A 14,602-nucleotide genomic window follows, 5' to 3' on the forward strand; every position below is an offset into this window, starting at 1 on the left:
CAGTGTTTAAGATGCCACAAGACTCTTGTGCTGGCTGCAGTGGCTTAAAATGTCTCTGAGAGCAGGTGCGAGATAAGCACATTGGAATTTGGCTCAACTTTTGACAACTACATGGATAAATGTTGGCCATTTTGATCTATTGCAATAGGTATAGCTCTTCAAAGGGCATTTCTTAATTTTAAACATTCTTAACCCTATCCATCCACTTATCTGCCATTGTCATTTCCTTACCTCAGCCTTGCCAAGCATAGTTTTGCTCTATTTCATTATGAATTTTCATCTCATGTCTGAAATACGTAATTCTCTTTGCTGCTCATTGTCTAAAAGGAGCAATGAGTTTTATTTAGTCCAGGCCTGATCAAACAGCTCACCTTGAGGACAGTGCTACCTTTAAACCAATGGTTCTCAACCTTTCTAATGCCGCGACCCCTTAATACATTTTCTCATGTTGTGTTGACCCCATAACCATACGTCTAGTGCCAATTCTCCCAACAGAGTTTTAAGCTGATTGGAAGGAAGGTCAGAGGGACACCCCCACTGTAAACGCCTAATTGGTCAGATTGTAAAAATATGTTCCAAGGCGCAGGAATATAAGCTTTTTTTCTTAACATCATGGAGACTTTGTCTTTTCCCCTTATCTTAGGCGACCCCTGTGAAACGGTCATTCGACCCCCAAAGGGGTCCAGACCCCCAGGTTGAAAACCACTGCTTTAAACCCTGTCTCCAATTTCATAACTTGGAGACATGACTATTAGAAAGACCATAACTTTCATAAATGATTTTTGTTTGCCACAGAAATCTGTTTAACCTCCACGATCTTAACTATGTCATTGTCTGAGCCCGAATCCATCCTTCAGGTCAAGGTGGCATTGCTAGCTATGCTAACATAATTTATATTTTAATATACAGTGATCCCTTGATTATCGCGAGGGTTCCGTTCCAAGACCCCTCGCGATAATCGATTTTTCGCGATATAGTGGTGCAGAAGTAAAAACACCATCTGCGCATGCGCACCCTTTTTTTCCATGGCCGCGCATGCGCAGATGGTGTTTTTACTTCCGCACCTGGGAAGACCCAGGGAAGGTTCCTTCCGCCGCCCAGCAGCTGATCTGCTCGGCAGCGCCGCAGCAGCGAGGAGCCGAAGATCGGGGTTTCCCCGCCGCCCACGCAAAGGGGAAACCCAGATCTTCGGCTCCTTGCTGCTGCGGCGCTGCCGAGCAGATCAGCTGCTGGGCGGCCGAAGGAACCTTCCCTGGGTCTTCCCCGCCGCCCATGCACCGCTCGAGAGCAAGAGGGGGAGAGATAGAGAAAGAGAGAGAAGGAAAGAAAGAGATGAGAGAGGTAGGAAGAGAGTGTGAGAGAGGAAGAAGCAAGATAGAGAAAGAGAGAGAGAAAGAAAGATGAGAAAGGAAGAGAGTGATGTCATCGGGTGGGAAAATATTTTTAATTAATATTTTTTGAAAAATCGCGATATAGCGTTTCGCGAAGATCGAGATCGCGAAAATCGAGGGATCACTGTATATATATTTTAAAAATATTTATTTTTATTGTTTCCATAACCGCTGATTTTTAGAAGGAAAAAAAAAGACGATTGAAATTATTCAAAGCAAGTGTGTTTTAAATAAAGGTCCAGAGATCCAAGGTTGGTGATCAGAAGTTTGGTTGGAATAATTACTTGAGCAAACTGGCATTACTCCAAGCGTGATCTGTTGTAGTAGTGCCATCTAGAGGAACCCAGAAGGTGTATCTATCGGTGGGTTACTCCAGGATGCAAAGTGTACCGTAAAATGATTTTAGTGGAGAAGGTGGGAAGCATAGCCTTGCCGCTAGTGTTCAGACAAAATCATGTCTGCAGAATGCTTTATTAAATCATATAATTTAGGTATTAACACATTTCATAATATTTACGGTATATATTGCACGTGTGTGCACTATATATATTGCACGTGTGTGGGTGCATAAGTGCCCCACAGTGCCTTCCGTCCCCTGTCCTGTTTCTCTTTTATTGGTATCATGTATATAAATATTATATCTTTGAATACCACCAATACATACTTGACTAAATAAATAAATAAATAAATAAATAAATAAATAAATAAATAAATAAATACATACATACATATATACATATACTGTACTGCTCAAAAAAAATAAAGGGAACACTTAAACAACACAATATAACTCCAAGTAAATCAAACTTCTGTGAAATCAAACTGTCCACTTAGGAAGCAACACTGATTAACAATCAATTTCACATGCTGTTGTACAGAACCAAGTATTCAATGAGAATATTTCATTCATTCAGATCTAGGATGTGTTATTTGAATGTTCCCTTTATTTTTTTGAGAGGAATATGTGTGTTTGTGTGTGTGTGTGTGTGCATGTAATATTGCATGCACACGCGTTCTCTCAGCCGAACAGTAGGGCATATCTGCATTCTTCAAGCTTTATTAAACTACAACTTCCAGCATTCCTAGCACTTTCGCCGGACATGCCGGGAGTTGTATTTCACAGGCACTTCTAAGGCGACGCGGGTTCCCTCACAGTCGCCTCGCGCTACTCCTTCCTCTTCCTTGTAAACGTTGTCTCTTAAGTCAAGGCATCGAAGCGGGGGGCAGGCGCGCGCTTGCGCTGTGACGTTGACGTCGCCGCCGGGTTCGGTGTCACGGGTTGCTGCGTGAAGGAGGCGGAGCTCCAGAAGGGAAAAGGGAAAAAAATAAAAAAACTGGAGGGGTCAGGGGGAGAGGAAGGTCTGGCTGGATAAGGTGACGGCCGCGGGGTGGGGGGGCAGCCGTGGTATCCTTCCCCCTGCCCCTCGCCTGCGGGAGCGCCCGGGTCCGTCAGCGGCCGCTGCCTCCTCCTCCTCTCTGCCTCCGTCCCCCCTCCCCGCCGCAGCTTTCGTTTTCCTGTGGGGCGAGGGGCCGCCGGGCCTGCTCCCCGCCTCCCCCTTTCAACGTCCTCCTTCCGTTATCACTTGGCAAGGCCAAAAGAGAATCTTCGGGTCTCCGGTGGAAAAAAAATCGAGAACCTGGACCACCACCCGTCTTCCCTCGGCAGCTTTGGGCCCGGAGCCTCCAGTCCGGGGGAGATTCTCCTCCCTTTCTCCCACCTCCCCACTCGCGCGCCTTAATTCTGCCCCTCAGGTACAGTTGGGGGGGGCGTTGCGTGCGCGCGGGGGGGGGGGTTAGGCGCGAGGGGGTGCTGAGGTGGGTTGGCGAACCGATTCTGGCGCCTGATGGAAAAAGGTGGGGGGAGGAGGGGGAGGTGGTTAGAAGGAAAGCAGCCGGCCCGGGGGGAGGTTGGTGGTGCGTTGAGGGGGCACCGAGGATGGTGGTTTTATGGGTTTTGCGCAGGTATGGGCTTTGGGTTGCTGAAGCGTCCGCGGAGTTCTGAGGGAAGTCACTTGAGTTGTGATTTTTTTGGGGGGGGGGTTAGGTTCGCTTGCGTTGCTTGAAAAGAAAGGGGACTACATGAGCTGACTTGTACTTGCTGGGAGGGGGGTGTTTGGTATGAGGAAGCTGGTCTACTTTGCTCACTCCCAACGTCTTTCTCAATAAATATAGGTGTCAAAAGTCCAGGTATGTCTTGCCCATACATTGTTTTTATGTGTCATAAGTGAAAGCAAACTCCTGCTCCTAAATGGTGGAGAAAGCACTGTCCGTATAGGCTTGCCTGTCAACAGTTAACAATTGTATATAAGCGGCCCTATTTACACCTGAATCCTATTTTGGTTTGGAAATGCCCTGCATGTTTTCCCTGCCTCGGGTGTCCTGCTGCTTTATGCATAATGTATTCTGAAAGAATTGTAGGCTATTGCACCAAGAGATAACGATTTGTAATGATGTTTGATTTATCTGCTGTTGCATCTTGAAAAAGCACCTTTGGTTATCTGCAGGTGGTTTTGAGTATTTGAGGAAGAATCAGGAAAGAAGATGGGATTTGATTTATCAATTTAAAAACAAGACATATTAAAATTAAGGCTCAATAGTGTTGTTATAAACTACTGTGAGAGATATTTTGGGTGTACTGTATAATGGAGATTATCCACTAGAACTGTACTCAGGTTGGTTTGATGATGAAACTAATAAAGTTTCACTGAGTCATTTTGGAAAATAGATTACAAGTAGAAAAGGTTTGCTTAAGTGGTTTGACATCATACTGCCAGTGAATACTGGTTTTATATAATTTGCTTTTAACTGATTTTCTCCATGTATTATTTGAAGCATACAGTCATTGCTTGATATATTGTCCCCAGATTTATGAGTGTTGCCCGCTGTTACATTTTTGTAAATGGAAAAGTGAACACTGGGTTTCTTTTGCTCTGTGTTGTGAAATGTGAAAATACATGCAAGGAATTTCTCTGACTTCCGCTTTTGCTTGGCAAGCAAATTCTTCCATGTTTGCCATAACATTGTGGGTTTGAGGATCAAAGTCTAGAGATGCTGACCACATTTTAAAGATATTTATATTTCAGGTTCCTTTCTCATACTCTAGCGGTAAAAGAGACTAATAGAAATTTAGTTTAATGTTTTTTTTAAAAAAGCATACCTAGGAAAATTAACTTAAAAATAACATGTTGGTATACTTTTGATATCTGGAATAAATATGCATGCAGTATCTACATTTCATAATGTGTACTTTCACATAGGATTCTTTTTTTAAATCAAGTAACTTAGTCTTCATAGATTAGTCTATAAAGTAATAGATACTGGCTTTGATAATTATAAGCAGGCCTAAACAAGTTGGTAGCTCTTTAGAAGGGCTTCCCTTGCCAGATTGTAATGTTCAAATGTTTTACAAGAATAGTACAATCCTGACATAATCAGGCTATAAATTGTTTTATAGGTTAAATCAGCATATGAAATTTAGTCGGTAGCTACTAGAAGTCTTGTAATGTGTATGTGATGTATATGAAATGAGGTCTTTGTAATAGTATGTAATGTGGTATTAATACTGTGTAGGTATAGATAAGCAGCTCGACTACCATATTTTGCTGCAAAGATTTCTGTGCTCTTTGAGGAGAATTCTTTGTAGTAGTCATAATGTAATGAGGATATAGATACCCTAACTTGGTCATAAGTCACATTTTTCATTAATGTAACTATGAACAGTTGCTAAATGAATGGGTATAAGTTGAGGATTACCTGTAATGTATAGTTGTTCTATTTTACTTGGTTATTTCATTTTCTTCCACTTATTTATTGGTATTTATTATTCAAATCTATACATTCCACCATCTCATATATACGGGAGGCTTAAGAACTATGCTTGTCTCCCATAATGACAATGAAAGCAGAAAAAGAAAAAAAATTGAAATATCACATTGGCATCAGTATTTAGGCCCTTCCCTCAGAATTTTTTTGAAGCACCTTTGATAGCAATTATAGCCTCCAAATGTGACAATTTTGCAGACCTGGATTGGTTTTTTGTTTTTTGTTTTGCCATTCTTCCTTGCAAATCCTCTCAAGTTCAGTAAGATTGGAGCGTGACTGTCAGCGGAGAGCCATTTTCAGGTTTCTCCAGAGATGTTCAGTAGGGTTAAGTCAGGGCTTTGGCTGGGCCACTCCAGTATATTCATAGAGTTGTCCCTGTCACTCCCGTGTTATCTTGGCTTGATCATTGTCATATTGGAAAGTGAACTTCAGAACCAGTCTGAGGTCCTGAGCACCATGGAACAGGTTTTCATTGAGGATATCCCTATATTTGCCTCATTCAGCTTTCCCTAAACTCTGATCAGTCTCCCAGTCCCTACTGTCAAAAATCAACCGCATAGCATGCTGCCATCCCCCTGCTTCACTGTTTGGATGATATAAGGCAGGTATTTAGCTGTGCCTGGTTTCATCCAAATATAATGTTTAGAGCTGAGACCAAACAATTTAATCTTGGTTTAATCAGACCAGAGAATCTTGTTCCTCACAATCTTCTTGCAAAGAGTTGTTTTGCAAACTGCAAGCAGGCTTTCATGTGATTTGCACTGAGAAGAGGCTTCTTTCTAGTCATTTGGCCATAAATCCCAGATTGTTGGAAGGCTGCAGTAATGGTTGTCCTTCTGGAATGTTGTCACATCTCCACGCAGGCTCTCTGGAGCTCAGTCAGAGTGACCATCAGGTTTTTGGTCACCTCTCTTACTATGGCTCTTCTCCCTGATTACTCAGTTTGACAAGATGACTAGTTCTTGGAAGAGTCCGGGTTGTGTCAAACTTCTTCATTTTGAGACTTATGGAGACTTTTGAACCTTCACTACAGCAGCAAAATTTTTGTAGCCTTCCTCAGATTTGTGCCTTGCAATAATCCTGTCTCTGAGCTCTGCAGGCAATTCCTTTGACCTCATGGCTTTTGGTGTGCTACAGTATGCATTGTCAGCTGTGAGGCTTTCTTTAGACAGGAATGTGGCTTTCCAAATGATGTCAATAAATTTAATTTAACTCAGGTAGACTAATCAAGTTGTAGAAACATGTCAGCAACACTCAAGAGAACTGGGAGCAACCTGATCTAAATTTCAAATGTTATTGCAAAAGATCTGAATACTTACGCCAATACGGTATTTCAATATTTTTTCTTTTTAATAAATTTACAAACACGTTTAAAATTCTGTTTTCACTTTGCCATTACAGGATACTGAGTATAGATTAATGAGGAAAAAAATTAATTTCAACAACTGTAGAATCAGGTTGCAGCACAACAAAATTGACAAAACTGAAGGGGTGTGAATACTTTCTAAAAGCACTGCGTGTGTATGTTTGTAGGTAGGTAGGTAGATTGTTATGAGTTCGGGTTTTTCCCTGTGTAATATTTTGAGCTTTTTGTATGTGTATATAAAAATACATATACTGTATAGAGAGGCATATATGCTATAATTAATTTATGCTAAACTATGATTAATATTAATTTCATCAAGTCATGTCAATTGGTTGTTAAGTGAGGACTACCTGTCCTAAGTGTATTTATTATTTTTTTAAGTACCCGTATATCTATCTAGTGGTAAAAAACAGAAAGACAAGAAATTGGTACATTTTTCCTGGAGTGAGTGCTGCCACTGTATTTTTGGGGGTTGTATGCTGCCTGGAGTTGCAACTCCAGTGCTGACTTTAATGCTTAGACATGTTTATATGGGTAGGATCTGAGCTTTAAGAGGCACCCATGACAATTCTGAGTGACCAAGTAAATAGGCAACCAATGGTACCAGGCCATCATTGCTACTGGAATGGTAAGGTGCTATGTTCCAGTAGTGATTTTTGGGATGTGCACACAGCTGCGCGTCCCCGATACGTCCCTGATCTGGGTTTGTACATGCGCAGCAAGCAAAATCTCATGTGAAGATGCTCTGGTGAGCAAGATTTCAGTGATTTTTGCCATTTTTTTGCTTCGGCACATGCATGGAAGCAAAAATGTCAGTGAAAATCGCTCGTGTGTGGGTCCTCATGCAAGATTTCATTTGCTGCACAGAAGCCAAATCTCACGCTGGTGGATGCAGCTGTGCCTGCCAGACATGCACGCACCCATGACAACCTCGAAGGGTGCATCAGTAGTGTGAAAAAAACATTTTATTGATCTCCTGGTGCATGAATAGTTCTCTTTGACAAATTGAAGTTTTCAGATTGGCAAAGGTAGACAGATGTACAGTGCATTACATTATTATAATAATTCAGTCTGAAAATAATGAGGGCATGGAAAACTGATGCCAACTCTACCTGATGCCTGGTAAGACCTTGTTCAGAAATTTGAGGGTTCCTCGTTTAAACACCTGTTTATTATATGTCAGTTTGCTTGGCCTCTTTGCTGATGAGCTGAACTATCTTTGAAGCTTAGATATTTTATTTGCTGGTTAGAAAAGTTACAACATTGAAAGTCTCTGATGGCAGTTTTGATTCCTTGATATTCATATAGTGCTTTAATTGAACTGTGACCATGGTCAATTTCCTTATCTGACTGGATTTTCACTGTGGTATTGAAAATATATATTTTGATAAATGCAAGAATTTTAATTGACATTATTGTTTTTGCCTACAATCTATAAAATAGGAAAAGTTACCATAGTGAGTGGACACTAATTCTCTACAATTTATATTAGAAAAAGCTTTCTCAAGAAAGTGTAGTCTATTTCAGAAAAGGTGACTATTGAATTAAACTACAGTTTGTTAAGCCATAATTATTAGCCATAATAATAGCCAAGGGAGAGGAGGGACATGCAACTGAGATCCCAGCATGTGTAGTTTACAATAGTGTTCACACATCCACTGTTTACCTCTGCAGCTTCCTGCTCTACTGGCTTAATTCCCCCTGATTTCACAGGTTAGCCAAATCTGTCTTAATTTGTTGCAGTAGCTTATAATAGTTATCTTCCTTAATTGTTACACATCTCACTGTTAGTTGAATCACTAAGTATTTTACTTTCTTTGTAATATTAATATCAAATCTCTTATCTTTTTTTTTGTTTTCTCTAATGTTCTTCACTAAAATCTTAGTTTTTTTCTTTATTTATTTTCAGCCCTGCTATTGCACCATACTCTTATACTCTGTTTAACAATTTTAGCCCTGTTTCTTTTTTAATTTCCATGCCTTTTATCTCTTTATCCTGTCTAATATTTCTATTCAGTACTTCCATCATCTTTGCAGTTTGTTTATAGTATATTGCCTTAATCATTTTAATAAATCTCTCCCCAGAATTCTATAACTTTTAGTTGCATCAGTATAAATTGCCAGTTCACATTATCCAAGGCCTGTGAGCATCAAGGAAGATTAACACCAGTTACTTCTCTGGATGTTCTTCATAATAGTCCAGTATATTCAAAATTATTCTCATATTAGCTTTAATTTGTCTCTTAGGCAAAAAATTATTTTGGTCTGTATGTATAAATTGGTTTAAAAACCTCTTTAGCCTTTGTGCTATTTTTGATGCAAATATTTCGTAATCTGCATTTAATAGAGATATTGGCCTATAGTTTTTTAAAAATCTTTTGCAGGTCTGCATTTTCTTTTGATATGAGAGTAATATATGCTTCCATCCATGAATTCAGTACTTTAGCCTCTAACAATAATTCCTTAAAGACTTCCAACATTGGGATGCTGGACCTGATGCTGATTGCCTGTTGGGATGCTGGACCTGATGTTTTGCCATTCTTTTATCTTTTAATTGGTTCTGTTAGTTCCATTATTGTTATTCTTTCTTCTAATGCTATTTTAACTGTTTCTGGTACTATAGGTAGTTCAGCTTTTTCTAAATATTGTTTTATTTTTTCTTCTGAAATTGTCTCTTGGTCATATAAATTTTCTCAATAATCATGAATTATTTTCTTTTTATCCTCATTTTTATAATAGGATGTCCCTTCCTCATTTATTATTTAGTAAATCAATTTCTTTTCTTTGTCCTTTTACAGTCTATGTGCCAACCCCCTTTCTTGTTTATTTGCATTTTTAAAGAAGTTTTGTTTTGTGCTAGTTGTTCTTTATCTATTAAATTCAACTTATGTTTTTTAAGTCCATTTGATTTATTATATTCTCTTTTTTTGTGGATCTTTTTGTAGTTCCATCTCTAATCTTCTATACTACACTTCTAATTTTTAATTTCTGATGCAACAAGAATAGCCACAATTAAGATGAATATATTACTGAGATTGTTGTATTTGTTTCAAACAATTCCAATAATATTGGAGAAAAATATTTTGAAATCTTAATAAAATAATAATAAAATATATTTGGCAGGGGTAGAGAACAATAGAGCAAGAATTAACTTTAAAATGTTACAGGATGTAAGAACAAGAGGAGGTTTAGGATTACCAAATTGAGAATTATATTATCAGACAATGGTGTTAACATGGGTAAAAGAATGGATTGTACTGAGAAATATAAGATTATTGACATGGGGGAGGGCATGATTTGCAGTTGGGGTGGCATGCCTTCTTATGGTATGGGAAAAGTAAGATATATTACTTTCAAAGACACTATATAAGAAATGCTTTACCGTTAGTATGGGAGAAAATTAGAGAACAACAGTATTTGAAGATACCAATTTGGCTTTTGATGATGGAAGCACTTATACATCCAAATATAATTAATATGGGAAATATTGTTAGTTACAAAGTTATTCTGACTGAAAAGGGGGAGCTCAAAACTAAACAAGAATTTGAAAAACAGGATCAATATGATTTGGTATACACAACTGCAAATAAATTCCAGATGCTAAATTATATGATTTTTAAAGATAAATCAGCTAAATGTTGGAAATGCCACCAGATGCCTGGGTCATATTATCACCTGTGGTGGACATGTATAGAAGCCAAAAAATATTGGGCAAAAATGTATGTGGTTGGAGAAGATGATACAGGTGCCTGTCTGTCTGTCTGTCTGTCTGTCTGTCTACCTACCTACCTATATCCCGAAGGATTCAGGGCGGCTTACAACAGCGGTACAAATATAAATATTGGGCAAAAATGTATGTGGTTGGAGAAGATGATACAGCTGTCTGTCTGTCTGTCTGTCTGTCTGTCTATCTACCTCTATCTATCTATCTATCTATCTATCTATCTATCTATCTATCTATCTATCTATCTATCTATTTTACTTCTATGCCGCCGAATCCCGAAGGATTCAGGGCGTACAACAGCGGTGCAAATATAAGAATGAATACAAAACAGTAAAAGAAGTTGAATAGTTACCTGTGATTATTATTATTATTATTAATAATAATAATAATAATAATTATTATTATTATTATTATTTATTAGATTTGTATGCCTCCCCTCTCCGAAGACAAACTAAAAAAACATACAACATACAAACTAAAAAAACCATTAAAAAGTTATTATATATTAAAAAAGAAAAACACACTCATATGCATACATATACATACACACCATTCTTACAGTTGGCCATCAAGTTGTGAATTTATGGCCCTCAGGCCTGTAAGCAAAGTCAGGTCTTCATAGCTTTGCGAAAGGCCAGCAGGGTGGAAGCAGTACGGATATTGGGGGGGAAGTTGGTTCTATTTGAAATATTCTTAATGGGGATTCTACCAGAAACCTAGAGTAAAGAAAATGTATATTTGGTTATTCATGTAATAACTGCAGCAAGTTGTATAAAATTGGAAGAGAATCCTACAGAGGAGAATGTGATTAGAAAAATATTAGAATATGCAGAAGTGAATAAGTTAACACTGGCAATTAAAGAGAAAGAACAACCGAATATTATAGTAAATAAGACTTATTTAACTGATGGTTTGAGAATAAATATGAAATTTAGAAATAAAAGTAGAGGAGTGCAATATAGAAAAATGTATTAATAGAGTTAAATAAGTAAAAAATGGGATTGTTATACTATTAGCTATGTTAAGTATTGGTGTTAAGTTAAGAATGGATAAGATAATGAATATGGCTGTAAACTTTAATTGTTATTGCACAAAACATTGGTACTCAGATGAAACACTGTTTAATGGAAGATGGATTATATGTATTAAAATAAAATAAAAGAATTGGGTGGGGGATAGTCAAGACCTTCTCCCAAAATGAGTAGGTTAATTCTTATTGAAAAAGATAGCCAGAAAAAATGAAATTGGTGCAGAATATAGATGGCAGCACCATTACTTCAGGTATTAACTCTAGGAGCATATTATACTTCTGCACAAGTGTCAGCATTAGTTGCTGAAAAGTTATATAAGTGCAATTCAGAGTACAGTAATACCTCATGATACGAACTTAATTGGTGCAAGGAGGAGGTTCGTAAGACGAAAGGTTCGTAAGACGAAACATTGTTTCCCATAGGAAACAATGTAAAGTCTATTAATCCGTGCAACAACAAAAAAAACCCCCCAAAAAACCGCTGCCGCCCCGGCTGTCACCTTTTAAAACAGCCGGGGAGGTGGGGGGGCAGCAGCTGCCACAGCCGCCGGCTTCCCCGCCGCTCGCCCGCCCAGGATGCTGACCTGCTGCCTCGCGGGGAAGCCGGGCAAGAGCGATCTTCTGCCCGCCATGGGCGAGCGGCGGGGAGTCGCCCATGGCCGGCAGAAGATCGCTCTTGCCCGGCTTCACCGCGAGGCATCAGGTCAGCAAGAGCGATCTTCTGCCGGCCATTGGCGACTCCCCGCCGCTCGCCCATGGCCGGCAGAAGATCGCTCTTGCCCGGCTTCCCCGCGAGGTTTCCCCCCCCCCCGCCGCCGCCCGCTGGCTGCGAGCGCTCTGCCAGGCGGCCAAGAAGCATTCAGGGCGAAGGCTGTGATTTTCCGGGCCGGCGAGGCTGTGACAGGAGGCGCGGCTTGATCAGGGAGGCGCGGCTTGATCCGCTGAGCGGCCCGGAAAATCGCAGCCCGTGTTGCCTGCGGCGGGGAGGGAGGCCAAGCCGAGAGCAGCATCACCGCGGCTCCTGGCTTGGTTTCCCTCGCAGCCGCAGGCAACACGGGCTGTGATTTTCCGGGCCGGCGAGGCTGTGACAGGAGGCGCGGCTTGATCCGCTGAGTGGCCCGGAAAATTGCAGCCCGTGTTGCCTGCGGCGGGGAGGGAGGCCAAGCCGAGAGCAGCATCACCGCGGCTCCTGGCTCGGTTTCCCTCGCAGCCGCAGGCAACACGGGCTCCGATTTTCCGGGCCGGCGAGGCTGTGACGGGAGGCGCGGCTTGATCCGCTGAGCGGCCCGGAAAATCGCAGCCCGTGTTGCCTGCGGCGGGGAGGCCAAGCCGAGAGCAGCATCACCGCGGCTCCTGGCTTGGTTTCCCTCGCAGCCGCAGGCAACACGGGCTGTGATTTTCCGGGCCGGCGAGGCTGTGACAGGAGGCGCGGCTTGATCCGCTGAGTGGCCCGGAAAATTGCAGCCCGTGTTGCCTGCGGCGGGGAGGGAGGCCAAGCCGAGAGCAGCATCACCGCGGCTCCTGGCTCGGTTTCCCTCGCAGCCGCAGGCAACACGGGCTGCGATTTTCCGGGCTGGCGAGGCTCAGTGACAGGAGGCGCGGCTTGATCCGCTGAGCCTGGCCGGCCCGGAAAATCACAGCCCGTGTTGCCTGCGGCGGCGAGGGAGGCCAAGCCGAGAGCAGCATCACCGCGGCTCCTGGCTCGGTTTCCCTCGACGCCGCAGGCAACACGGGTTGCGATTTTCCGGGCCGGCGAGGCTCAGTGACGGAAGGCCCGGGAGGTGCGGCTTGATCCAGGAGGCGCGGCTTGATCTGCTAAGCCTAGCCACCTTCCCCAAGGAGCCTCCCAACCGCAGAGGAGGCAGGGAGAACTTTGCACCACTTCGGAGCCCAGCGCAGCGCATCGTTGGGAAAACCTTCAAGGAGATAGTGGCAGCAGGAAAGAAATGGGCTCCGAAGCGGCGCAAAGTTATCCTGCCTCTCCACCTCCTACCCCTGCGGCCGCCTTCCCAAAGGAGCCTTCTGGCTGCCCAGGGGGCGGGGTTAGCTTTGTGCCGGGGGAGCGGGGGCTGCCACCCGAGCGCTCTTGCCCAGCGGGAGGCGAAGCACTGGGGTGGGGGGGGGGCTGTCGGGACACCTCCTACCCCAGCACTTTGAATCCCGCCAGCCAAGAGGACTCGGGCAGAAGCTTCTGCCAGACACAGGCGATGAGGGGGAAGCTTCTGCCCGAGTGCTCTTGGCCGGCGGGATTCAAAGTGCTGGGATGGGGGTGTCACGACAGTCCCCATCCCAGCACTTTGAATCCAGCAGCTTCTGATGAAGACGGGCGGTGGGCGGGGCGAGCTGCCACAGCCCCTGGCTTCCGCGCCGCCCGTCTTCATCAGAAGCTGCTGGATTCAAAGTGCTGGGATGGGGACTGTCGGGACACCCCCATCCCAGCACTTTGAATCCTGCCGCTTCTGATGAAGACGGGCGGTGGGCGGGGCGAGCTGCCACAGCCCCTGGCTTCCGTGCCGCCCGTCTTCATCAGAAGCTGCTGGATTCAAAGTGCTGGGATGGGGACTGTCGGGAAACCCCCATCCCAGCACTTTGAATCCAGCAGCTTCTGATGAAGACGGGCGGTGGGCGGGGCGAGCTGCCACAGCCCCTGGCTTCCGTGCCGCCCGTCTTCATCAGAAGCTGCTGGATTCAAAGTGCTGGGATGGGGACTGTCGGGAAACCCCCATCCCAGCACTTTGAATCCAGCAGCTTCTGATGAAGACGGGCGGTGGGCGGGGCGAGCTGCCACAGCCCCTGGCTTCCGTGCCGCCCGTCTTCATCAGAAGCTGCTGGATTCAAAGTGCTGGGATGGGGACTGTCGGGACACCCCCATCCCAGCACTTTGAATCCTGCCGCTTCTGCTGGATACGGGCGGTGGGCGGGGCGAGCTGCCACAGCCCCTGGCTTCCGTGCCGCCCGTCTTCATCAGAAGCTGCTGGATTCAAAGTGCTGGGATGGGGACTGTCGGGAAACCCCCATCCCAGCACTTTGAATCCAGCAGCTTCTGATGAAGACGGGCGGTGGGCGGGGCGAGCTGCCACAGCCCCTGGCTTCCGTGCCGCCCGTCTTCATCAGAAGCTGCTGGATTCAAAGTGCTGGGATGGGGACTGTCGGGACACCCCCATCCCAGCACTTTGAATCCTGCCGCTTCTGCTGGATACGGGCGGTGGGCGGGGCGAGCTGCCACAGCCCCTGGCTTCCGCGCCGCCCGTCTTCATCAGAAGCTGCTG

The 14,602-nt window shown here is 43.7% G+C and overlaps 1 protein-coding gene across 1 annotated transcript in view; it reads left to right on the forward strand.

Moving 5' to 3' along the window:
* The first annotated feature begins 2,682 nt into the window (after positions 1-2,682).
* The window catches only part of MAP3K2 (mitogen-activated protein kinase kinase kinase 2), a 47,925-nt gene continuing 36,005 nt past the window's right edge, over positions 2,683-14,602 (forward strand). Inside the window, exon 1 of the mRNA XM_070729842.1 lies at positions 2,683-3,143. The gene's annotated coding sequence lies outside the window, so the exon portion shown is untranslated. The remainder of the gene's footprint in view (positions 3,144-14,602) is intronic.

This window comes from Erythrolamprus reginae, chromosome 1 (assembly GCF_031021105.1).
Source record: "Erythrolamprus reginae isolate rEryReg1 chromosome 1, rEryReg1.hap1, whole genome shotgun sequence".
In the NCBI taxonomy this organism is placed as follows: Eukaryota; Metazoa; Chordata; class Lepidosauria; order Squamata; family Dipsadidae; genus Erythrolamprus; species Erythrolamprus reginae.